Source organism: Meleagris gallopavo, chromosome 11 (genome assembly GCF_905368555.1).
Source record: "Meleagris gallopavo chromosome 11, MGAL_WU_HG_1.1, whole genome shotgun sequence".
Lineage (NCBI taxonomy): Eukaryota > Metazoa > Chordata > Aves > Galliformes > Phasianidae > Meleagris > Meleagris gallopavo.
This window is the reverse complement of record NC_139414.1, coordinates 6,533,526-6,560,174: the sequence shown is the minus strand read 5'-3', so window position 1 is coordinate 6,560,174 and position 26,649 is coordinate 6,533,526.

Genomic DNA, 26,649 nt, shown 5'->3' with positions numbered 1-26,649 from the left:
TACTGTACTGCAACCCAAGAATATCCCACACATATACTCCACAAGAAAAACTTCAAATTAAAGGTGGAGAGGAGAGGAAAAAAAGAGAAAGTTAAATCCAAACCTTTATTCCAGCTTTAAGAAGGATGTAACCATGTTAATTGGCTTTGAGAACCTGCCCAATGCATCATGTACTAAGACAATATTTCCAGCTTTTACACCTCAAGTAGAACTTTCTGGTCACAATTTTTAATGAGGGGAGGAAAATCTTTCAAGCTCTTTTCGAAGTTACATAGATTGCTCTGAAAGCAGACAAAATGTAATATCTTCTAAAGTTAGCAAATAGAAAACATATCTGTAGGTTTTTTTAGTGGAATTTTAAACACTTTTTTTTCCCCTCCCTGTTATTCACTCTCTTATATCTTGCAGTCTTTCCTAAGGAGAACATAAATCTAGTAACATCTGAAGCAAACTCAAATCACATAACATTCACACAAGTTTTAAAACAGGAAAAATGAATATGTCCACTTACGATTAACAACTGGCTCATAAAACTTCACTTACTATTGACTGGATGGACGATGAAAAATGGGGCAGCATCCATAGGATCTCATTTACAGCTCAGAATGGAGCCACAATGCCTGTTGGTATTCATCTAGGAGTTGATATTCACTCAGCCTTGCAGACGAAAGATTCTTTATAAGAACAGGGCCTACGTTAGCCCTTAAATAAGAACTGCATCATATCCAGGGCATCTATATTGATTACTGTGAAGAAAATCAAATACCCTTTCATGTCAGTTCTTCCTATTTCTTCTTCTCCTAGAAGCATGATATAAAAAAAGAGCTACACACAGGCATCAACAAATTTGCCTAGAATTTAAGAGAAATGTGGAACATTTGAGAACAAATAATATTCCTGATTAAGTTTATAAATAAGTTACACTGGAAGTAACGCTTCTTGTATATTGCCATGGAAACCACAACAGATAAAAAGAGCACAATAACACCATTTGATAGAGCAGAGTAACCAATACCAATATTACCACCAATAAAATTAAGGTTAACAATTTCAATGCTGGACCTTCTACAAAGTATTAGAAGCTATTTTGACTTGGTTAAGCATCATATGACAACTGTACTGACTCCTATGTGAACCTTCCCATGCTAGTTTACATTCCCATGGTGATATTTGATGTTCCTAACACCTGAAAAGATTATGCTAAACTCACACTAAGTACAGCTTTTTAATATAGCTGACAAACCATGCTGCTACTAAGCAACAAAATTCATTTCAATAAATATTACTCATCCAAACTATTGACATTTCTTCCAGGATTAAGCTGGATTTAGAAAAGTAGAACCAGGGGATCTTCAACATGAAGTAACATTTCTAATGATTATTCATAATCTTATATACTAGAAGCAGCAATACAGTTTGGTCACAGAGGTACAAGTGATAATAATGTTTTTTGTACATACTCCATCAGACTCAATCATACTTGAAGTAATGTATTAACCAGCAGGGACATCAAAAAGTCAAAACTGGAATTAGCCAAAACTCAAGTCAGAGAACAGTGAGACAACTATCTAAGTAAGCGTATCTAGTAACTGCCTAATAGGTGTCAAGACAGAACCTACCCAGTAACTTTATTTCAGTATATCTGAATAGTATCCATTCATCCTAGCTGAAAGGGAAACCAGAGAATGCCACTTACTCTCCTTATGATTACAGCAAATAGAAAGAAAGTACCAGAGGAACCTGCTTTAGCAGAGGAGTTGGACTCAGGGACCTCTGGAGGTCCCTTCCAACCCCTACGATTCTGTGATTCTGTGAGGATCAGAGGCTTGCCAGTGTTTTGTTCAGGACAGCTGGTACTAGGCTCTGCTGTCAGACTTGAACTCCATCCATTGAACTCCAAATGTATGCATCCAGAACCACGATAGATGTTAGCAAGAGACACACGGGACATTCAAAGACAATCTGAGAAGCTTTACCTAATTCAGGACAAAAGACATGAAACTTGTTCTTTTCTGGGAAAGAGGAACCATTTGGGTTCTCAGTAAATCCTTCTTCTTTCAAGACTACCCATATCCCAGGATGCCAAGAATCAAAACAGCTACAACTATAAGGAGCTTCCTTCTCCTAGACCAGCACACACGTCAAGATGCCTCCACACTAGCACAGAAATGGAAAAGCAACAGAAAGACTCTAAGATTCACCAAACAACACTGACCCTTTCAACCTGAAAGGATGTCCACGTAGTTTTCCACGAATTACATCATCATTATTAATGTCATTACTATCCTTTACATTTACTCAAAATAAGTAAAAATAAGGAACATTTATCTTCTGCTCACAGAAATCAACAGATTTGCTTTGCTTTGACTTTGCTTGTTGACAGAATGACAGCTACTGAAATTCTTTTTTTTTAGGTAGTGCCTGATGTATCTAGAATCTTTATTTGGTTTCTCAAATACAGAACACATAGCCAATTATCAGAGCTCGTTCTAAAGGAAGTAATTTGGCATAAATTTAACTGTGAATATATATTTTGCAATGAAATGTAATGTGGTCATTCAGACTTGCTGTAATCCAACTACCAAATAAAAATCGACAGTTTGAGAAAGGTCATTGCATTTTGAATAGTTTGCACTCAAGAAGTGAAAGAATGCAAATGAGAAGTTACTGCTTTTAAGGAACTCCCACAGAGTCCTTGAAAACTGCTGCTGTACTCAAAAAGTTCAATTTCAATAACACTGTTGTCAAAATTAAGATCTCTTTTCTCCCCAGCATGTAAAACACATTAAAGTAAGCTCTCCCAAACAGAACCAAAAGAACAGGAGGCAAAGATATCATACGAAAGCTTTCAAAAGTTTTATGTGCCTACCATACCCTCACTAGGACTGATGATAGAATCACTACTCCCCATTGGTAGGAGCTGGACAGCAGTCTGTAGCTTTGGAGCTTGAGAATTACTCAAAGCACAATCAAGTTGCATTCACTCAGGGCATCAATCCAAAGGATTTGCCTTCAACTCCCATTTCACCATGAGCTTCGTGTGTGATCTCAAACAAGTCACTTCATCTCTCTGTGCATCATATCCTTGTCTTTCAAAAGGGTATAATAGCATTTGCTTACTTCCCAGGACCTGTGTGCTAAGTGTGGTGAAGACCATGATGAAAGAGTAGAAATACCTACATAACAATATTATACATACACAAACCATGTATAGATAGCAAACCTGGACAAAACAAAACAAAAAGCCTAGATAAGATATCAATACAAAGAAGAGAAAAATAGACACTCTCGGCATTTACATCCATTACTTCCCTCTCCCTTGTCCCATGTGCTAAGAGTCAGAACCAACAAAGTAGCTGCAAACAAAGCAAGCAGCTTGTGTTCTGGCATATTTCCTCATATCTGGAATTGGAAACAGCGCAGCAAAACTATTCATTCTTGAATGAAAAGTACATAAATATAACAGATGAATGCTTTTAGTAACTCACTGACAGCAACCGCCTACTGACTGGACTCATTTGGAGGTATTCAGACTGGATGTGGGAGAAATAAAGGGCTCTAGGACTCCAGGAATGTGTGCAAACATCTGGAGTACATACAATCCATACCTGCAAACTTAACCAAACAAATCAGCTTGCTCTGCTCCTTATTTAAAACACTTTCCTTTTACAATGCATGGGAAAACTATAGCAATATCTGTTATACCATTTACGATTAAGAAAATCAGGGGGTAGACAGCTTAGATCTATAAAAGTGATTTGATATATTTGGCAATCCAACTTGGACTGCCTGCAATGAACTGTTAAATGAAATTTTGCACAGCTATACCATCAGGCTTTATTCACTTGCCACATTTTATCCTGAAGGGTAAAACTGATAGCTAGTACTAATCACCTCAATTATTGCCAGAATCGCATCAAATTTGGTGATGAGATCAATCCCTTCTTGAACTGAGAGGGAGGAAAACATAAATAAATTGGAAATCACCAGCCAAACTGAACAGAGAGATTGCCTAAAATGCAAACAACTTATCCTTTGTTAGAGGCTCAAAAATGAATAGGCAAAAAAAACCCATCCACCCACCCACCCACCCAACCAACCAAAAAAAAAACAAGTCACTTGATATTTATTAAGGTTTTCTTTAAAAATAAATAAAACCATGATGCAGGCTCTTTTCCCTTTAGTAGTTGCTTCAACAAAGCTTAGGCAAATAAGAAGAACGTGGAGGAATATGAAGGAATGCTCTTCAAATGACAGAGAGAAATGCCCTACAATTCCTCTCCCTGGGAACAGCTGCAAGGGCACCAAGAATAGTAGGGCAGTGGAAGAAAGGATTTTAAAAGCCTCAAATCCATCACCAGTTCTGCCTACGAGTTTCTGTACTTCAACAAATTACTGACTTTCTCTTCCTTCAGTTTCATTATTACTTTCACATACAACATGTCCTCCTCCAGAACTCCTAGGTATGAAGTAAGCAGCACAGAAGCAGAATTCCAGCATTTTCAGCTGCAGTTCGGAATCTTTTTCATACACAACTGATTGAAGCAAACATAATGGTGGAATTCCTCAGCATCATGTACACAACCATTGTGCTCAAGCACAAGCAAAAAAATGTAATAAAGCATTAAATGTTAGTTGTTAAATGGGAAAGATAGAGTTATTCTTGCCTTGAAAGCTGAAGAGCTTTTCTTTTACAGCGCTCAGAAAGGACAGCAGTTTCAGAACGTGCTCTTGTTCATGCAAACTCCTGGTGTTGTTTAAACAACTTATTTCATCATTTCTTGCAGACAACACTCAGATGGGGCCTCTGTAGAGTACATAAACAGAAGGACAACTACAGGAGAAAGATGAGAACCTACTCAAACTATGGTACCTGTAAGATTCATTGAGTCTTTAACGATTTTCGAGCACAGTCTTGCTGTGAAAGCAATGCACAAAATCAATGCAGAATCCAGGTACAGTACTTTTGTAATAAAATTCAAATTACTAAAATAAACTTGTAGGTGTCTGGCAAGTAATTGTAAAATACATTTAAATATAATGTATCAACTGACACCAAATGCAGCCCATGCAAAGAAGGCTGTGCTCTGTGAAAGTGGGCTGAGCAAATTGATCTGGACTAAGTGTGTGGTATGTGGATGGTTCTGATTTCATGAACATGTTTTCTTTTTCCTATTTTCTATTTAAGGGGCAACAGCATTCTAGACATAAAAGAAGAAATATTGTCCTGTTTGAGTCTTAATAACAAAAAATTAAGTTACATAAAGTACAACTTAGTTCCATGATCTGCAGTAACCTATTAGTTAACTTTCAATGCATGTGGTATGTGAATACTTCTATTTCAAAACAAGGCTTTTCCTCTGATTCAAAATAATTTTAAAATGATTGGCAAACTCACTTGCCTAATTCAAAATAGGGCAGTTGGATTTGTTTCTAAATAGATCACATGTTTATAATCCAATTCATTGGTTTAACTGAAAAGAAAGAATGACACAAAACCAAAAATGAGACAAAAGAAAACAATAACAAAATAAACCAAGCTCCACTGGGTTGTGCTGCAATGATTTACGTTATAGTGGCGACTGCAAAATCAATCTATCAATCAGCACCAGCACAAAAGAGGATAAAAGTAGAAATGGCAGGATGTGTGCAACTATTTTGTGCAGTCAAGGAAAAGACTCTGGAAGTTCAATTAGGGATTACTTGCTGTTGTTCAGGTAAACGTTCTCCCAAGTGCATCCATTACGCAGGAGTCTTGAAAGGCATTTCCAGATGAATGGATCGTACTTTTCTCTGTGTTCTCATTCATTTACAGTTTAGCTGGACTACACATGCATGCAGTTTCCCCTCATTTCTTTCCTGCTCCTTTATCAGACAAAACCTCAGTTCTGTCTCTTCTGCACCATATAGCTGGCAGAGTTTTTCCTGAAAGCCAAGCCATTTGCCTCCATCAGTAACTTCATTATTTTTCCACTGATCCTGAGCAGTTCGGGGTTATTCTCCCTTCACGATAGAGCCAAGACCCTTTTCATCTACCGTATATTATTTGTTTTCTACCATTACTTTTTCACCCTATCACAGCAAAGTTCAATAATGCCTGTCAAGCCAAGAGTGTAAATCTTATTTCTAGGAAGTCAGCAAACATAAAGGCAAAAGTCTCATGCAGTGTTCAGTTTCAGGAAAACAGCATCAAATGGATAGCTGTGAAAATAAAAGGGGATGCTATCTGGGAGAGAGAATTACATTTTTGAATTGTGGAAGAAAAGAATCTCACCCTCCTTTTATATGTTTACCCAGAAACTACTCCTGGAAATCTAAGCTTATTGTAACTGCCTAAGATACTTAGAGGTGTGAAAGCTTTCAGTGTGACAGCATGGACAAAATACAAAATTAATTGACATTTCTGTTCCTTTTCTGCCAAAATTTGATTTATTCTTTTAATGAACTTTCTTAGAAGATCACTTGTTGATCCATGAATGATTTGGAAGCTGTAATTCATAAAGCCAAATAAAACTCTGTAGAGTAGCCAAAATCAGAACATTTCAGCCAAACATTTAAGAATATTCATAACCAGCAAATGAGATTTCCCTGAGCCTCAGACAATTCAGTGGAAATAATAATAATTCAACAGAACAGTATAGGTTACTTTTAAAAGGAGTTTTTTACCCGTAATGCTGACTTTGAACCACAAATTGAAAAGTCAAGTAAAAAATTAGTGTTCTGACTAGTAAAAATGAGAAACAAATGGAAAAGAGTCAAAAGCCTTTCACTTTCCTAAACTCCAAAAAGCAAAACAAAAAGCAGGAAAAAGCTATATAGCAAATATACAGACATACAAATGTACATACCTATACTGACATTGGGGCCATGATGTTACAATATTACTGATGCACTGGGACTTGTGTTTTTTAGTTTCTGTAATGTGATTAATTATTCCTTAAAAGCACCTGTTTATTTTCTTTTAATAAAAACATAAATTGTGAAATGAAAATCTAGACTTAGAGCATCTAAATTGGGACAGATTAATCCTGACCTAAAACTGCCAGAATGTGTGGAGCAGTGCAGTTCTGTGGTGATGATTTGGCTGGGAGTCTTATTACTTTGGTGACCTCTTTCTTCCTCCCTCTTAGCCCCTACAAAACCCCAAGCTCTTAATTTTACCCCATTTTTGTACTCTACCTGTTCCCTCCATCTATCTTTGTTTTTGTCATTCTGTCTCTTTAATTAATCTTTATTTAATCTAACACACAGATTTTTTTATTTTTTTTTTCCCACAAAACAGAAAGGAAAACGTGGTACTAATGTGACAGGCAGAGAGCACTACTGTTTCTTTTTTTTTTTTTTTTTTCTTGCTATCAATTCCTTTATCCCTAGTCTGATTTGTCTAAGCTCCTCGGGCCTATTGCTAAACACAGGATAACTCACATCCACCAAGTCTTGAACCCGTATGGAATAATAAATACGTCCTTGAGGAAGGCTAAGAGTAGTTTCGGTTGCATTTTACTCTTGGGGAGAAAAAAGTAAATAAAAATTGGGAATGTCTGCATTTGTCACATCCATGTAATTTTCCAAGTGAGTACTGATTTATTTCCCAAATGTCTACATTTCTGCAAACGCCCAAGCCAAGTGAGATGCGCTTAGTAAATACACCCATTAGCCAGCTGAAGACCTGCTTATCTTACTGAACACATAATTTTGATCATCTGTGCTCTAAGCCACCTTTATGAATTATGAAAAGGAGTAAATTGAACATAGTTGAAGTGATAAGGACACATTACTGCCTTAAATATGCAAGAATGTACCAAGACGTCTGGTTTTTAAACAAATTAGTGGCTGTTTAAGACAATTTAACTGTAGTTAAAGATAGCACAGACACTTTCCACATATTTAGCCAGCTCTACAAACGAAGATTGAATCAACGATTCAAGTACTGAATTCCAATTTTTTTTTTAAATTAATTAAAGGCATCATTACTGACCCAGATAGTCATGATACAATCTGAATAAAATACACTTTCCCTCTTATGAGTGTCTGTTTCCAAAGAGATAAAGTTGCTTTTTCACAAAGAAATAAAGAACAAATGAAAGATTTGGTCAAGACATAAGAGAGCAGCATCTTCACTATCATAGTAATAAAAGCATTAACAGCCATTCATCTGTTTAATAACTGCTCAGAAGACCCTTAAAATAAAAGCAGTTTATTGGAATAACAAAGACAGGTGTTTAGAACAGAGGAGAACAGAACAATGAAGTGCTGATCATGAGAAAAGTGCATTGACTGTGATTGCAGGATGGCCAACGTATTGATCAAAACTCTGAAAATTTACCATTAGATTGAAAGAAAATTACAATTGCTGAAAGAAAAACGAATATACAAACAAAAAGCCTCCCAAATTAAAATTCCACAATTCAGCAGAACAAAAACATTTGAAAGGCTTCCAGTACCAATGGCTGCATTATTCGTGCTGCAATCTGTCCAGGAAAAAGCCACAGGTATTGCATCTGCTTGTATTAGATGAGGTTTGCTGCTCAGCAGGAGTCCTATGTTCTTGGAAATGGGCATACTCTCTCTCACACTTCTAAACCATTTTTCCAGTTAAGACAGTAGTATATTAGAAGTCTTCATTCTTATGCCAATGGAAGACCTGTCATATTTTTAAGGTTATAATTTAAGCAGTTTTGCCTCTCAAAGGATTTTTTTTTTTTATGTCCAACATTAATTCCACAGAATCCATTTCACTAAAAAAATGAGTGATATAGCTGCCAACTTCCATCAGCAAAAGAATTACTTTTTTCATTCTCTCCTTCTAATATAATCTGTGGCAGTAAGTTATAGAGTTATGGGTCTTCAAATACTTCATAAGTATTTTCAGCAGATATCTTAAGAATTTTTTTCATAGTATATCTTATAGAAAATACTCATAGGATATGAAATTACTTCATTTCCCAGCAACACAAAACATCAGCAATCACACCAAACAAGTCCCTTTATAAACTTGTTTAGTTGGAAGATAGAAGGATATAAATTTTCCATAACATGAATCGTATCATTATCAGCTATGGAAAAGGGATTACCAAAATGTGTATAACATCAGGAAACAGATAAATAGCACCTGAATAATTTGAAATCTGTGCTGCCATTCAAAATTACACACCACTATGAACAAATGTTTTTGCACATACATAGTTTTTGGAAAAAAATAATACCAACATGATCTGTAGTAAAACTACATTACCAGTCTAGTTAGTTTATGGGAACTCCATAAAAGCAACCAAAGGGAATACTTGAAAGATTTTTTTTTCCCAAGTTCTGTAGTTACCCACTTTTTAGTAACTTTCGGGGGAAATAATTGTTTGTATTTTCACTTGTAAAGATGGTATTTTATTTCTTGTTCATATGAATTCTTCATTGCTAGGTAAAACATCAGGTCCTGTTTCATTTTATTTCCTCTAATAACACTCTACCTTCAAGAAAATGAGAATTGCATTCACATAGAATGAGTACCAGTCTCTTCAACATGTATTCTCAAGCTACAGAAAGCAAAAGAAAGCCTAAATTTTTAGGCTTTCATATAAATATTTACTCTTACACAATATCTACAGCAATATTTTCTTTTTGGCCCAGCCAAAGTTCTAAATGCAAAGAATAAATTTGGAGCAGACAAAGATGTCAAGATACAGAAATCTTTTTAGAAAGAGTCTAGACCATATGTAGAGAATAACAACTAACTCTTACAATTTACTTCATTTCATTCCAGTTTTTACAATAAAAGCTACACAAGTAGATACAAAAAGCTATAATACTGATCTGACCATTGACATGGAAGATATGTTTGCCTTGAAAGTCATTGCACATGTTGCTCGCACCTGCACTGAAATGTCAAGCCTTTCACTTCACAGTGGCAAATTTCACATCCTCTTTCCTTACCCATACTGCTCACTAACTTTCAGGTCATGCTTTTGTTGCTGCTATTGTTGTGTTTTGTTTATTAGGGCCAGTTGAGAGATTAAACAGACTAGAGATTTATTTCTGTCTAGAAACTGCTTTCCTAATAAAAATCATTATAGTAAAACCATCAGCATTGGGGTTTGGGTTTTTTTGGTGGTTTTTTTTTTTTTGTTTGGTTGTTTTCTTTTACTTTTTTATATTTTGGAAATATTTAATTTCTCACATGGAGGAAATGAAATCCTTTGTGGAACATTCATAAGTGATATTCCCTATCCATCTACCCCTTACCTTGAAGGAATGGCAAAAGTCTAGCCACAACCATTTAGATTTCTGACTAAGTGAATTTTTTGTAAAGCTGTCATTTCTAAGAGAAACATCTTTGTATATTCATACACTGATAATGTGTGACTAATATATTAGATGAAGGATTGAAACACGTAGCAATGCACATGCTATTTAGCAAAGAAAATTAATATATACCATTCAGTTTTGGTATTCAGAAAATTTTAAACTCCTCTGACTCTACACAGTTTTACTCAGGGAATCAAGAATTACCCTTTTGTTAAGAACGGTGCAAATAACACGGGACTAGGAAACTCAATAGCAAAAAAATCAGTTGTTCTAAGAGGCGCTTTGCCCAGGGGTGCTATTTCTAAGAGGAAAACCAACCCCTCTCTCACTCCACACTCTCCACTCCTTTGCAAAGTTAACTTAGTACCCCGGAGTTAATATGTGATTAATGAATTTCAGGGTCTGTACACCAAATCTGGAGAAAGAATCTAGGGCCTAGTGAAAACAAATCAATCTCTGCAAAGGGAAGTGAATGTATTGCAATATTTTCTTGAAATACTTACTAAAGTCTGTACTTCCAATGTAAACATAGCCAATGCCAGCCTTAGTATTAACTAGATGTACTTGCTCTGAAAGTAGATTTAACAGACAACCTCAACAAATCATGGGGCATATTCCTGAAAACCTTTGCACTGACAAGTAACAAGAAAAAAAAGAAATTACACAACCGAAAGTGGAGAAAAATTTTCTATTTTTCAGTTCAACAATAAGACATTGGACTCTGTGGACTTCTCATTAAACATAAGCTATTCTGGATCAGTAGCCACAAATGGCATATCTTGATCTCCTCTGGACTCAGCCAGCCTGGATTGTGCGTCATTTTGACAGGAACTATGTTCCCTCAGGAACATAACTGTTCAGGTCAGCAGAACAAATTACATACATGATTATGTATTTTGTTTTAGAATGATAGCTAAAGATTTGAGGATTATCTGTGACAATTTTCTTTTTATTTTCCTCCACTAACTCCATTTCATCATGCTGCTCTCTGAAATATCACCCAAAAAATACTGGATAATTGCATCCAAAGCTAATGTTCATTGTTTTTAAGTACAGCTTTCTAGAAGACAGAGTTCCTAACAACTTCTTTAACAAGGCCCTTTTATTACACTCTGATTTTGTAACTATTTATTAAATCAAGAAGAAATTCCTTGAAACTTGCCTCAAAGCCTCTTTATGCTGCCAGGGGGGCATAAAGAAGATGGTCAGGCAGTCACAAGTCAATGATTCAGCACATTTCAAGAAGCTGCTAACCCTCAGCTGAAATGAGTTAACTGTACCAGCCTCCGTCACAGCACAGGGCAAACACAAAGCACAATGAGTGGGGCCAACCACCACACAGGGCTGAGGACATCTCTACTCTATTTCTTGTTTTCACCAGACTAGGAATATGTCACAGCACCTGCCATTACCACATCACAGATGAAAGGCACTGATTTTTGAAGACATCATGATCCAGCTGGATGTGATCCTTTGCTTGAAAACATTTGTCCACAGTGAGTCAAACGACTGGTATGCCCCTTGATGTTAAGCTAGAAAAAGTCTTTTCTAAGGCTGCCTTATAATTAATTGAATATAAAAATTGATATAAAATAATTTGTTGGAAGAGAGAACAGGGCATTCATGAATATTGAAAAGAAGTTGGTGAATGCAAGGAGCACAACTGCTCGGCCTCACCGAGGCTCAAAAGTTGCATCAACATAAAACCAACAAAAGTACAAGATGATTCTCTATACCAGAGGTAGACTGAAACTACCCAGTATGTTTCCACCATTTTTTCCCCAATTATCTTGATCCAACATTTCTGTCATTTCATTAAATTTCAAGATAATTTCTCTGTTTCTTTGTCACTGGTACTTACCTATCATTAACAGGGGCAAAAAGGGAAAAAAATACACCTTTCATTTGGAAAGGAGGGATCAGCATGCTCTACAGCATTTATGGTTTTACTATGCCTTCAGTGCAAAATCACAGTGTATACAGGGAAATCTACAAACTGATTCATACAGCTGTGCATAGATGCTGCTGTGTTTTGTATCACACACACACAGGTTTAGCCTCAGCAATGCATGTTTTACCATTGAAAATCGCTCATTTCTCTTCACTTATAGACAAGCAACCATACAGACTGTAAGTTTCAGAAGGAATCTTCACTCCAGGTCTTCCTTATTAGATGACTGTCTGACATACAATTTTATATAGTTCAAAGAATTCTCCCTTGCAGGTAATTTCTAAAAATTCTTGTTCTTCTGTTTGTTTCTCGGTCATTTTTTAAACATTCAAAACATGCTGATTTCTTTAACCATGCAAATCACAGAGTATTAAGGTGATGAGTTTCAATGAATGAATGAATATTACTCATTAGATTAATTTTCTACTGAACGTTCCCACTCCAGCTAATGAAACACATTTCCCATAAATGCTCTCTAGTTTCCATTTAAAATTTGCTACGTCAGCAGCGAATCCTTCTAGTAATTTTCTGCTTCTAAAAACTGAGCGAGCAAACATCAAACAATTGATCTATGCAAATGAACTCACATTTCAAATTAACATCAGGAGAAATTCTTGTGGTTCTCCCCTAACAGAAGCAAATTAAAAGGCTATGAGTACATGCCATTCCTATATAACAACAAATAAATAAAATTCCAACATACTGTTTTGAAGGACGTCACAGATTTTGAAGGCTAGGAAAATTTAACAAAGAAGGAAATCTAGATAGACTGGAAGGACATAGAGAAAGATGGACAGTGCAGCTTTTGTAGAATGCCCTGATAGAAACCAGCATGAGAAGTAATTCACATGCCCCTTGCTATGTGTTCAAAGAGGGAAAGCAGCTATTTCTCATTAAGGATATGAAGAAGTGTTGGGCAAGACATTTTTTCAAAGTACAAAATTAGTCTGGCAAACAACCATTAATTAGTGAATTTATATAAACAATCTCTACCTTTGCATCATAATATATTTCATAGTCAAAGTGACTTTTTTTTCTGAACCAAATACTTCTATCTATTTTGCTAATGAGTCTTTCAATATTATCTTAAAAATGTAAAATTAATTATTATTAGTTGATGAATAATGAATTATTTAGTGACTTCATACCCCAACCATTTTTGACTCACTCAGAATTTATTAATAACTTATGGTTATCATCTCCCCACAGACTTTCTTTGAACCACCAAAACATAAAAAAGAATGTCAGCAAAACTTGTTAAAGATAGTCTTTGTTAGTTAATCTAGTCTCCATGAACAAATATCCACTTAACTAATTACACTTCCTAATTATCAGCTTCATTATTTGCTGTTATTGAAGTGATCAAGATCTGAATTAGTATTATCAGTCTAATTATCTGCTCCGTCATATTAATGAACATCACACTGCTGTTAAGCAGAAAATGTCACTCTGAGAATCTCTCCAGAAATTGAGAGTTCAGCCTTTAAGGAAGCATTAAATAGGTTCACTCAAAAAAAAGAAGCAGTGTCAGTTAAAAAAATAATTAAAAAAAATTAGATCCTAGTTGTACTTGACAGCTTGAACAGGAAATGAGTGTGGTTTCATTCCTTTTGTGCTTTCAGCTTCAGAGTAACGTATTTAACTTCTGGCACAATTAACAGATGACAGTTGTTTGTCAGGACACATTTCCCATTTCACAATGACTCAACTGAAAGAGCACTACAAAAAGATCAGAATTGTTATACAACTCCAATACTATCTTCCAACATCATTCCTCAGAGGGTGAAGTGCTTAATCAGACAATAGGACTTAACTGAAAATTGTAACCGTCCCTCTACTCCTAATTACTAAGACTACATAGCTTTAAATCAAAATTTCATGAGGTTTTGCACCTATGAACTGGTGCATGCAGCTTCGACTGCCCGCCTGCCCATACTACAGCCTTACAGTGGCAAGAAGCCAATCGGGACTTATCAACTTGGGGGCCTGAAGGAACAGCAATTCCATTACCTTCTCAGGAAGTACTGAATAGATATAGAATATATATATTCACTGCTTAAGTATGAAGTCCTTTCCTTTCTCTCTTTTCAAATTCTACAACACTTCTATATCTAAATTCATCAGAAGCTGTCAAGATGAAAAGTAGAGAATTGATCCACTAGGTGATATATACAACTGCATATTCTCAAAAAGGTATCAGTTCAGTTTTGATATTTGTTGAAAAGGGTTTGTTTGATGTTTTATAAACAGATTAAAATTAATTCTCATACTTGTCCTGTTATTTCAGGAATTTTATGAAGTACACTGAGGATACACAGAAAAATAGTTCTGCGTGTTAAGAAGCAGTAAGGATAACCAAAGTAAGCTACACTCAGAGTTTTCAGGGCTGGCTGCCTTTCACAGCACACTCAAGTGCATCTCTGAGATTTGTAACTGATATGAAGGCTTGACTAACAGGATTTCCATTTTAATAAGGTCATGCTGTACTTGCTAACATAGCAACTGAAGAAAGAATTCCTGTAGATCTAAATCGTGAGACAAAGTGTCTTAATTTTATAATGTAACAATTAACCTGGAACAAATACTACAAAAAGGCTTTCACAATATACCATGCAGCAACATATTTGTAACATTCTCTCTCGTGTTTTAACTGTCTAAGAAAACTTGCATTCAAACACCATATTTCCATGTTGCATGCAAATTTCTTAAGTATATCATTCCTTAAGGAGGTGTCACATTTTGGAAAATTAATTAGATTATAAATGGCAAGATAATAACTGTTTAATAAATACGCAACATGAACTTTTCTACACTTTTGAAAGAGCTGACATAAGATTGAAACCAACACTGCTATATTTGCCCCTCTTCTCTTGTGCACGAAGGGCACAGCTGTATTTGGTATTGCAGGGCAGTGTAAGACATCGCAGTCCCACAAATGACACACTGTAATAGACAGTGCATTTGCTTCAGATTAGAACACTAAACTAAACCTATTCGAAGGACTGAAAAAAGATTCATCACTTCTGGCTGCCCAAAATCTGACTCTCCAAATTTAAAAGAGCTTATGCTAACGAGGCAGGCTATGCACTGAGAGACCAGACGTGCTCATGTAAGAGCTGATATATGTGAGACAATGGACAACTATAGCTTCTCCACAGAGCTATAGGGGCTAAAGACTAGCATAATTGAAGAGACACGCATGCAACAATCTTGTGAGCATTAACTTTCTTTTATCCTTCCCAGACTTCTTAGATGTTACTCATAAGATTAGCGGTATTTTGGACAAATGCAGTTCAGTCCCCCGCAGACTTTAATATTCACTGTTGGCATTATTCTGTAAGCCTTAAGATATTGCTCTTCACGAGGGGAGGATTAAGACAGAGGAGAAATACATGCAGGATACAGAAAGCACCATAAATCACACTCCCATGCCTATCTTTGAAGCACTGAGGATTTGCAAAAGAACACCGAGAAGCCACCCAAATTTTCATGAACGGTGAATAACACTGACTTCTGAAATGGCAGCAAATGAAAACTTAAACTGTTCACGAACACGTTTTCTTATGAAATGTACTTCATTCATTTGGAAGCCTCAAAATTCTAAGAAGGAAGATATATAGTATTATGCTAACTCTGCCAGCTCTATGGGATTATGTCAATTGAAACTAAATAGCATCTTGTTGCCTCATTATTCATCTGTAATAATGTAATACAGATTTTGAGCTTTGTTTTGTATGTCTTTTTATGAAATGTACATTCAGCTTGGGGGAAGGAAGGGTTAGGTAAAAAGCTGTTTTAGAGGAGGTTGAAAGGACTCTAAATAACAGAGAGAATTAACTTCAGTATAGTTCTGAGATGAGAAGAAGCCCAAACAAGACAATGTGACTACAGCACTTCAGTAGTTCTTAATTATTATCTTAAACTTTGTCCTTTCACAGCTAAGAAAAGTCTTTTTGGTTGTTTTCCCTCATCAAAAATTTCAGTGAACAATTTTCAGAGGCCAAATAAACCAATACATCAGCAAGTGAACTCCTGAATTTAGTGAACTCACAAATACAGTGAAAGCCAGCTCAGCGGGATCCCACTGAAAGCCAATAAAACTTTCTGCAGAATTAAAATAATTTTTAGCAAGTAAGACTATAAAAAACCATTTAGAACAAATGAATGGTTCAATTATTTGATTTCGAATGTGGTTTCACTGCATTAATTGCCTTCAAAGCTGCAACAGTTCAAACCTTCCACTAACAACCCACAGCAATTTCCAGCACGCTGCTTGCTGCAGTGAAACTGAAAGATAAATGAAATAGGTTTGTAAACTACCAAGTTTTGACACACAGAGCAAAAGTTTCAAGCAAGCACATCTGCATAATAGTAATGCAAATATTACCCAGTTTTATTCCACTGAAGTTCCTATTGGTGATTCTGTGCGTAATTCTCTGCAATCTTTTCATACACAGCCTAAGGACTCCAGCAAACTCTCTTTCCCTTCAAAGGCTTGTTAAGTATGTGATGAATAAATCTGTCACTTCCAATTCTGAACTTACTTTCTGCTTTGATTGCTGCAGGATCTTGTATCCATGGCAACTTTTCACCACTCAGAATCGATTAAAGAAGTGATCAGTTTATTTAAATAGCTGTGCTGATGGAAGTGATTGTTTTTTTTCTGAAAGAGCAACCGTGACAGGTACTGTAAGTTTCCCTGACCAGTTAGTTTTCCCAACACAGCAAGTAATGAATTCTCAAAGAGCACATTGTGGTCAGCTGAACATTCAGCTCACTTCTCCTATCTAAAATAGGTCCCTAGCTAAACACCCCTGCAGAACTGTATCTGCATGTCTGATTAATACACCCTACTCTTATTTAAGCAGGGCACAGACCTTGTTGAAGATCAAAGCTGCATTTGTCTCCAACAAAAAATGATTTTATTTATTTTGGCTTTTAGGACAGTATGATTGATTTACTATAAGGAGAAGCTATCAAAAAGCTGTCAGTCAGACACAGATGAACATTCAAACTGATTACCATTGGAGACCCAGCTCATCAAGGCTGTGCTGAAAACACCACTATAGGTATTGGTAAGTGAGGCAGAGAAATGCTTGAGAAGTGCAAATCACTTCACAAAAGGTTTAAAGCTCTACAGAACAACTTTATTCTGCACATTCATCAAACTAATGATTTCCTAACTTCACGTATTATATGCGATGGCTCTTGGGAGCAAACATTAAAGACTGTAAGCGTCAGTTGGAACTTAGTGATTAGCACAGTAACGCATCTTGTCAAGTCTATAAAGGCACACATTCAAAATCTAAGGAAATGCTTAAGGGGATGGAATCAAGTCTTAATACTCTGCACAATAAATGGGCAGGGGAAAGCTCAGTGGGCTTTACATGACACTATATCTCAATGTGAAAACAGTATCCAGAGAAAAGCTCAACTTCAAAGTAAAAGCAAAGATGTGGACTTCAACCATAACTGAAGTTATCTTGCTTTGAAGACAGAAGCTTAAGCTGCAGACAATATTAATAATATTGATACTGGCATGGGAAAAAAAAAAAAAAAAAAAAAAAAAACAACCAGGATGCAAGCCATTTCAGTAACCCAGAGGAAGGGATTTTGTGCAGATTTCCTAGGTAAAAGCTCAGAACTCCAGGTGCAAACTCATTCAAGTTGCAGCAACTCCTGCCAACTTCAGGTGGGCAATAAATTAAACAAGCATAAGCATGAAGGAGTTGCAACTGTAACAGGATGCCTGACACTAAGCCATCTTCAAAGGATTTGACAGCTGAACAAAAGGTTAGAAATTCTGTCTGATCACCTCCACTGTATGCCATTCTTCTGTGCTCCCGAGCTTAGTAGTATTTATAATATATACACAATGAACACTAAAAGATGACTTAGAACATAAGTAAGCTGTAAAAATAAATACTATTTTTGGTCTGAAAACAAGTTTTTTCTCTTTTGTATTTGGATGTCACCTGCAGCACCTCTGCAGTTCAAGTATCAGGCTACTAAGGCTATGCTGAAGTGTGCTGAAAATAATGGTACTGTGTTGTGAAGATTCCAAATCTCCCTGAAGTGAGGAGATATTGAAAAAAAAAGGGAAAAATTAAAAATATATATATTAGAGAATTAATGAAGGTCAGGTGGAAAACGAGGCCTGAATCAGTTCAAGTGCAGTTTGCCGTTCAGCTCTCCCACAAGAAGACTACCAACAAGAGGAAACCTACTTGTCTTCATACTGTTTGGCATTGAGGTTAGAGTATAACATGAAGTTGCTATCTGTAAGGTGAAAAAAGTCAATGGACTCAAATTTTGGAGAATGTCATTGCTTTGTTCTTCCTGTGCAACTGGCTCTGCCTGATGGATAAGCAGCATCACAACCAGGCTGCAGATGAGTGCTGGGGGGGGCTGAGATTCCCCTGGCTTCACACCTTTGTACTTGAACCATAAGCAAATTAATACAGATAAACAGCAGGATTGATTTTGAATTTTTTTTCTTACATACAACAAATATCTAAGCATATTTTTCAACGTTGACTATCAACTAGCTCCAAATTGGAACTCTCTTACATTAAAGCCAGAGCTAAAAATGGTGGCTGCAGTTCAAGCTCATTTTCTGAAGCATACTGACTGTGAATGGCTGTAAGCTGAACAAAGCTTCAAGAATATCAATATCTCCACTTATTTCTTCTGGTGGCACTGAGGTTGGCAGGGGCCTGTGACTTGCATGAAAACAGCAGCTCCTCCCTCTGCTGGCAGCAGCAACTTGCTGGGTCGTGCAAGCTTATGTAGTACAGCACTAGTCAACCAGATCCAGGTCAGGAATGAAGCTGCTGCCACGTTTGCTGCCTCCTCTGAGAAATCTCTGAACAGGAGCACTAATGCATCTCAGGGAAAATGACCTTGAACAAGACTACAATACTGCCAATACACAAACACAGACAAAAACAGTGAAAGCAAACAGATTACTTGTGGGACCTACTCCTTTGCCTTCTTTCTCCATTTGTAGTCCCAGGGATTGCAAATACCTGACAATTTGGGCTGTCTTGCTTAGGCAAAATTGACATTTTGATTATCTACTTCAAAAATCAAAGTTCTACATACTTGTAGTAGAGAAAACTGCCAGAGCCCTCCATGTTTCTTTACTGTCCAAATTGTTGGTTTCAGTGGGATTTTGAAACAATATATGAATATTAACCTCCTAAATAACACTATTTGATAAAGCAAATTCTCACATACAAAATACTATTTTGCAACATAGTCATCATCACCTGCTATGCATTTTCATCAGCAATGAAGAAGAGCCTGAATGCTGCACTCATAAAAACCTGCATCAGTAGAGGTGACCTGCTGTCACGACTGCTGAAATGCACCACCCATCACCTCACTGAGCTCACATCCATTTTTGAGTCTCCATAAGTGTTCAGCAAGGGTCTATAAATGCCAATGAGTAACATTTTTTCCACATGGAGGAATTCAATGATACACCTTTGCTTCATGCATACTTCCATGTCAGATACCATTCTGTCAGGCTGCCCCTCTGCTGCCATCTCTCACACAGCAACAAAATGGAATATTGGTGGGAAGGTTCAACCTCTACTCTCATACCACCAATGTCTGCCTCTGATGTCATAGGCCAAAATAATAAAATAGAAGGCATTTTTTTCAGAGCATCCCTTGCATTACTGCTGCTAAAAGACCACATTGGTCAGTGGATGCAAGTTTTTTCATTTTCTTCACTCTGAAGTGTCTGCAATTTAAATGTCCCTGTGTGGTCAACTACCATGTTATCCTCCCTTCTCCACCAGATCCAGACACCATATAGTAAGCCACAAATACCACAAACTGAAAAGTCAGTCCTGACTGAGCAGCAATAGCTGCTAAGGAAAACAAACTTGGAAACCACAAAATAGTGGAAAAGAAACTGTTAGACCTAGTACATATCCTGTCCAAAGTGCAAGATATATTAGCATACATAACACCCATATTACTCAGTTATGTTTCCCAAGAATTCTATACGCTTTTCCAAATTGTGTCCCAAGTTCCTATACACCAAGAATGAGTTCAAGGCAACCTCGCTTTATGTTTGTTTGATTTTTTTCCCTGCTAGACTTTCACTTAGCTTGGCTTAAATTAAATGTTTGCAGAACATGCTTGTCATTTTGCCAGTCTACCTGCATTAAACATACAGCATCATTGGTGCTACGCTCACTTTCATATTGGGAAGATGACGAGTTTTTTTCCAGCTTATATTGAGCTCTACCTGTGAAAAAGCTAAAATTCCAGACTCTTGGTCCTTACCTCACATAAAAGCACACACAAGCTTAATTTGAGTTTCAAACAAATTCTGAAGCTCATAAGAAACTTCTCACATATTAGCCTTGCTCTACTGACATTAATATTCTATACATTTTTGATAGCAAATTTTCTCTTCTGATAGGATGGTAAAGAGGAGATCTAACAGTTGATTTCCTGTGTGACAGAACATATTTGGGTCAATACAACCCGAGGAGCATTTGGGACCATTACATCTGGTTTCTGTGTGCAGCTGTTCAGAGATCCTAAGCTAACCTCTACAACTGAGGCTGTGTGAGCTCCAGGTCTCCCAGCAGATAGGAGCTCTAAAAACACCATAGAGGACAGAAACCTTTAGCTACCAAAAAAACCGCAGCACAACAGTTCACTGGGTCAGTAAAGCAGTCACAGAGAAAATACCATACACATGATCAAAACATTAACTGCCAAATATTCTAGTTAAGATAAATATTCTGTTTTCATAAAAACAAAAAAACCTGCAGCCAAATTGCTCAGGAAAACGCTACCCAGAATGAGACATAAAAATTTTCTTTAATACATACTGACATCCTTCAATGAACTTTTTAAATACGATTGGAGGACAAGATAGCAGAGTTAAAGAGGAGTCTCCTCTTTGTCCCCCAGTCCATAAGAGCAACAAGGTAGAACATGTCTGTTTCCCTCAACATGCAACACAGTGGTAAATCCAGTGTTAACACAGGAATTACATTCAGTAATTCCAGATTACATGTGTGTTTCTGCACTCTAACAGAAATAAAGGATTTTTTTCTCTTATTTGAAATGGTTAAACTCAATACAAACTGATCTAGATAGCGTATGGGTGACAGAGTGCTTTAATTCTTTTTTTTAGACTTATTTTGCTTGTTTGGGTTTTGCTGGTAGTGGGTTTTTTGGTTGGTTGCTTTTTTGAGGTTGTCTTTGTTTGTTTGATAAGTTCTGAGGACAAAAAGAGGAGTTCTAAGTCCAAATGCTTTCCATATTCCAAGGATATTCAAAGAAAAAAAGAATTAATGGCAGGAAGAAGCAAGATGAAAATATAAACAACAAGAATCATTTCAGTTTATGGGGCAACAACTTACTGCTTGAAGGCATATCAAAGCTTCTTGAGTTAGCTTGCACTACTCCAAATTTAGGTCCCTTTAATATCAGTCTTCATAGATAAACAGCTTTCAACTATTTAAAAGCCTAGGTGTTAACTAGGTATTAATGAAAAAGAACAAACCTTTTGAGGTGGCTTCCTACCCCTCTCCCTTGCTACTGTCAATGAAGCTATGCCTCCACCTGGCAAACTGACACAATAGCAAATTCCTTACGCACTGGGAATAGTCTTCACATCCAACATACCACAAAGATTTGGCATGTACACTACTGCCTTCAGTAAATGAAAGATTAAGACTTTACAGGTGGAATTTGTTGCAAACCAACATAAACATTGTACCTACTTGATGAGATTAGATGAAACAAAGCTCAGAGTCTGGGGTACTACAAGTGTTTTAGTCCTTTGAAAAAACATGCATACATATATGGATGCCTGTTTTTTGATCTAATTTAAAAAACTAGGGTAATGGCATGGGAAAAAGTTACATTAAGAAAAGTTTGTTGACCTAAGAGAAGGCACAGACCATTTTATGGGCTACTCAAAACCAAATCTGCCAACAGGTTGGAAGTGTGTTGGTGTAAGACAAGCTGCAAATATTCAGTTTTATTGAAAGTAATTGCAAATGACAGTACACACAATTATCTAAAATAAATTCTTGGGCTGGTTTTCAGCTCAGAACAACACGTTTTATGGAAGGTATCATATTCATAATTTCATTCTCAGACAGCACAGAGTTAATTTTATACAACAATATGAACTGAACAAACAGTAAAATCCTACATTCTCTCCTGGTCTTTGCAATTGTACTTAGCAAAACATTTTAGAGTGGGATTTAGGAGGGCAGGAGGAAGAAGAAACATTCCTGGTAGTACTTAGCGCATACAGGCAGCAAATTGTCATTCCATGTCAAGGTCTTTTGCTTCCATTTTACAGCTGGAACAACTGAATTCCCATAACACAATGGTTCTGGGCCATCCAACCCCAACTCTGCCCGTGGAACCCAAGGATTTGCACAGCTCTGGCTGTTTCTACATTACTAAGAAGCCAAGGTGCTAAATTTAAGCTTGCAAGTTACTGGGACAACTGGTCTGACAAAAACAACTCCAACTAATTATAAGTGCAGTCTTAATTACTCTAATTGGGATTATCAGTGGCTCTACCCACTACTTAAATACAAGCCTTTTCCTGTTTATACTGCTCCAAGCCCCCTAACCACAAAGACTTCAACAATTTGCACGTATTTGGTGGTAAACTGAACTCAGAAATTATACCTGAGACTAACAGAACTTTAACCCTCAGCGTTGATTCATTTCTCCCTTGTTCTTACTGATAGCAGTATAAAATATGTTTATTCCCAAGTTAATAACACTGAGAAAATTGTGATATTTTCTGTGAACATCCCATTTCAGTTCTGCCTTTTTTTTTTTTTTTTTTTTACTTTTTGACATTTCACTTTCACAAGTTTAGTTTTTATTTTTCTAGTTTGTTTTTCTTTTCTTTTCTTTTTTTAATTTCTTATTCTGTTACCTAAACTACCTTTATACATTGCTTCCATCTTGCGGATTTCTTAAAAGTAATACTCAAAATGTAAAATAGATATTCTGTCATGGATATTCTGTCATCCTATAAAAAGCTACAACAGTCAGTAATGAAACATCAAAGTAGTAGTTACATTATAATGCCAATAAAACAGTGATCAGTAAATTCGCAATAGTTTTTACTGGGTAGTTAAAGACCTACAACCTTCCAAAGATTCTAAGTGGTAAATGAGTTTAAAGTTACTTATTACGTTTTTAAACATTCTTCATTACTAATAAGTCTGTCTGATTAACCATGTAAGTACTTCCATAACTCATTAGGTCCTAAAGAAAAAAAATATTTTAACTGCAAATGTCTAGCATCTAGGTACTCCTAAGGAAATTAAAAGGATAGTTCCCTAGAATTAAACAAGCAACAACAAAAAACCTGCTAACAATTCCCCTTTCTTCTTTTTATTTGTCATAATGGATGATTTTCAACAAGAGCAAAACCATCTCAAGGCTTTTAATGAAAGTTTAATGGATCCTAAGTTCATGCTTCTTTGTCAGGAGGGTGTGCAGAGAGCAAAATAAGAAGCTGCAGTTTAAGCTATCAACAACAGAAAGTCTGGATATGATCAAGGCTAGTATTAGGCTAATCAAAAAAGTTAGGTCTTAAACATATTTGACAGAGGGAACACTTGTGCTCCCCATACTAAATCCAAGCATCCAGAACAGGAGTTGGGTTGTTCATGGTCAAAATGAAACACACACAATTATTCATCATAGAAAACTGCAAATCTTCAACATATAAAATTCCTTGCTATAGTTACAGTGAATCCCAGAGTCTGTATCTACCTTAATGTTCCAGAATCTCCTAACGGTCAGAAATTAACACAGCCCCTCACTTTTCGAGGGAGAGTGAAGAGTTTCCATAAACTTCTTGAACTAGCTCTCATTCTTTGACCAAGCAAACAGAAGTAATCATACCCTGAATCAGCACAGACAGGAGATCCACACCATCATACAGGTGAAGCACACATCTTACAGCTCAATTAGAAACCTTTTCCTTCTAACGAGCATAAAGCACAACTGAATAGCAGTTGTTCAAACGAAAATAATTACTTATTTTTTCAGCAAATTTAATCACTGCACACATTTCCTCAAATATTTTCTCCTCAAGATTTTTTTCTTCTTTTATGACACCTAACACTTGTATTATTTTCCCCCCATATTAAAAAAAAAAAAAAAAAAAAAAAAAGATACCAACCACCAAGAACCTCAAACACAGACATTTTTTAAACAGACACTAGACAAGGTCTTACGGAAAAAAAATCCGCAGGTTCTCAAAAATATAGAAAGGAAGGAGAAAGATAACTCTGGAAATACAATAGTACTTGGTAAAATGTACAATCAAATTTAAAAGCATTCACTACGGAACAAAGGTGAAATAGAAAAAACAGGTATATGAGCAGATGTTTTACATCACTGCTTTTAATTACATAAAAGACTTTACATTCCACATCAGATGGCACAGAATCACTCATTGGGCAGCTACTTGTGTTCTGCTTTCTCTTAAAGGTGAGCTACAAAAACAAAGTGAAAATCAAGTTCATTTTAGATGCGTGAGCTAAATTCCCTCCTTCCTCATAACAAATGCTTTTCAGCTAGCCTCATACAGGCAGCGGTAATGCATACACTCCAAGTCTCATCTAATTTTGTGAATGTATTTCCCAGCATACTATGAAGTAGATTACTTCTTCCCTCAGAAGTGTAGCTGTTAACTAAGCTGGGCACATTCTCCACACTGAGCTTCAAGGGGCTGCTACTCCTTACCTCTTCCTACTGATGCTGGAATAATCCAGGCCTGTGAAATGAGAGTCATGGCTATGAACATGGGCTTCACTGACTATGGCTTTAAAACTCATTAAAGTAAGTGCTACTATGTGATAGAATATCACTGCACCAAAATTTTAATTTTTGAAAGTATTTTCACCAAGCCTTGAATGCTTAGAGATTCGTTTTGTTTTACAGTTCACATTATAAGCAAAAATAGAAACAGAAACCTGTAAAAACATATACATTAAAGATATTTAAAATATAAAAAAAAGCTTTAAGTGAAGTGATGAAATAGAAAACCTGCAGGTAAGGATGCAGTAGACCCACTGTCCTTTCTCATTTCAATATCCATTTCCTTTAACAATCTGTCCAACAAGTTGCACTGACAAGCAGTTGGAGCGCTGGCTTTTTTGTTTTGTTTTGTTTTTTATAAACATGCAAACTATCCCTGATTCGAGCATGTAGCTACTTACAATGCACGTTCTATTTATCAGCATCTTCAGTGCAGTTTCACACATGTAATGTCAGTAACAGTCTGTATTGGAACCAGACTCCCCACCCTTCAAAGTACCACTTATTTTCTCCATTTTCTTCTGAATGTTAAGTATAATGAATTCCTTGTGGGAAGTTTGGCAGATATATAATGTTTAAAAATAAAGACGATGTAATTCATTAACAAGTAGGCTGCTATAAATTTTGTCTTTGACACTAATTCACACTCAAGGCCTAATACATCTCTTAGTTCTATCGGTATGATTGATCTCAGTTCAGATATTTCACACTGCTTAAAAATGGACCCTTTTAGAGAGTCACGTATTTACAGGAGACAGTTATTCAGAACCCAGATCTAGCATCTGGTCCTGAAGGAAAGGGTTCATTCTCAGCACAGCAGCTGAGAAGGAAAGAGCTGCTTTCACGCCACTCTAGTAGACTTTCTATGTGATTTGTGAGGAAAAAAAAATGAAAACCTCTGGAGGATTTTACCTGGACAAAGTAAGAAATTCATCCCTCAGAATTTTTTATCCCAGATGTAGGTCAGTCACTTGTATATAAGATGTTAAAATCTAAAAATGTCGAGCCTAAACCCCACACTGGAGCCCATCAAACTAGCTGCCTTGAAAGATTCATCACAACTTCCAGAACTTTGCTTGGAAACCACTTCCTTCTGCTCAGATTAACACAACACTGGACTGGAGGTGATCACAAGAAATTCACTCTCCAGTACTGCTGGTAAAGAATCTGTTTAATAAGGTGTACTATAAGCATACTTTATTATATGCAAACTAGACAAAACATCACTTGTGTATTTTTACTAGCATATGAAGACTTAACTCTTCCTATAAATACAGTGCTCCACAGATTGGAATAGAAGGTTCCATTGATCCATCTATCTAATGACAGAGCCATTGTGAAGATGTACCTTAAGAATGGATGACAGAAGTTTTCATTCTCGGCTGAAATTAAGCATTTCTGCCTTACAAAACATTCACAATTTTGTATTCACCTTGAAATCAAGCTCTTTTTTCTGTTGTTGTTCAAGGTAAATATCCTAAAGGACACCTTGAATAAGATACAAAATGTATCACCTTCCTTTCAACTTGTAAAAGCAAATTCTTAGAATAAAACTG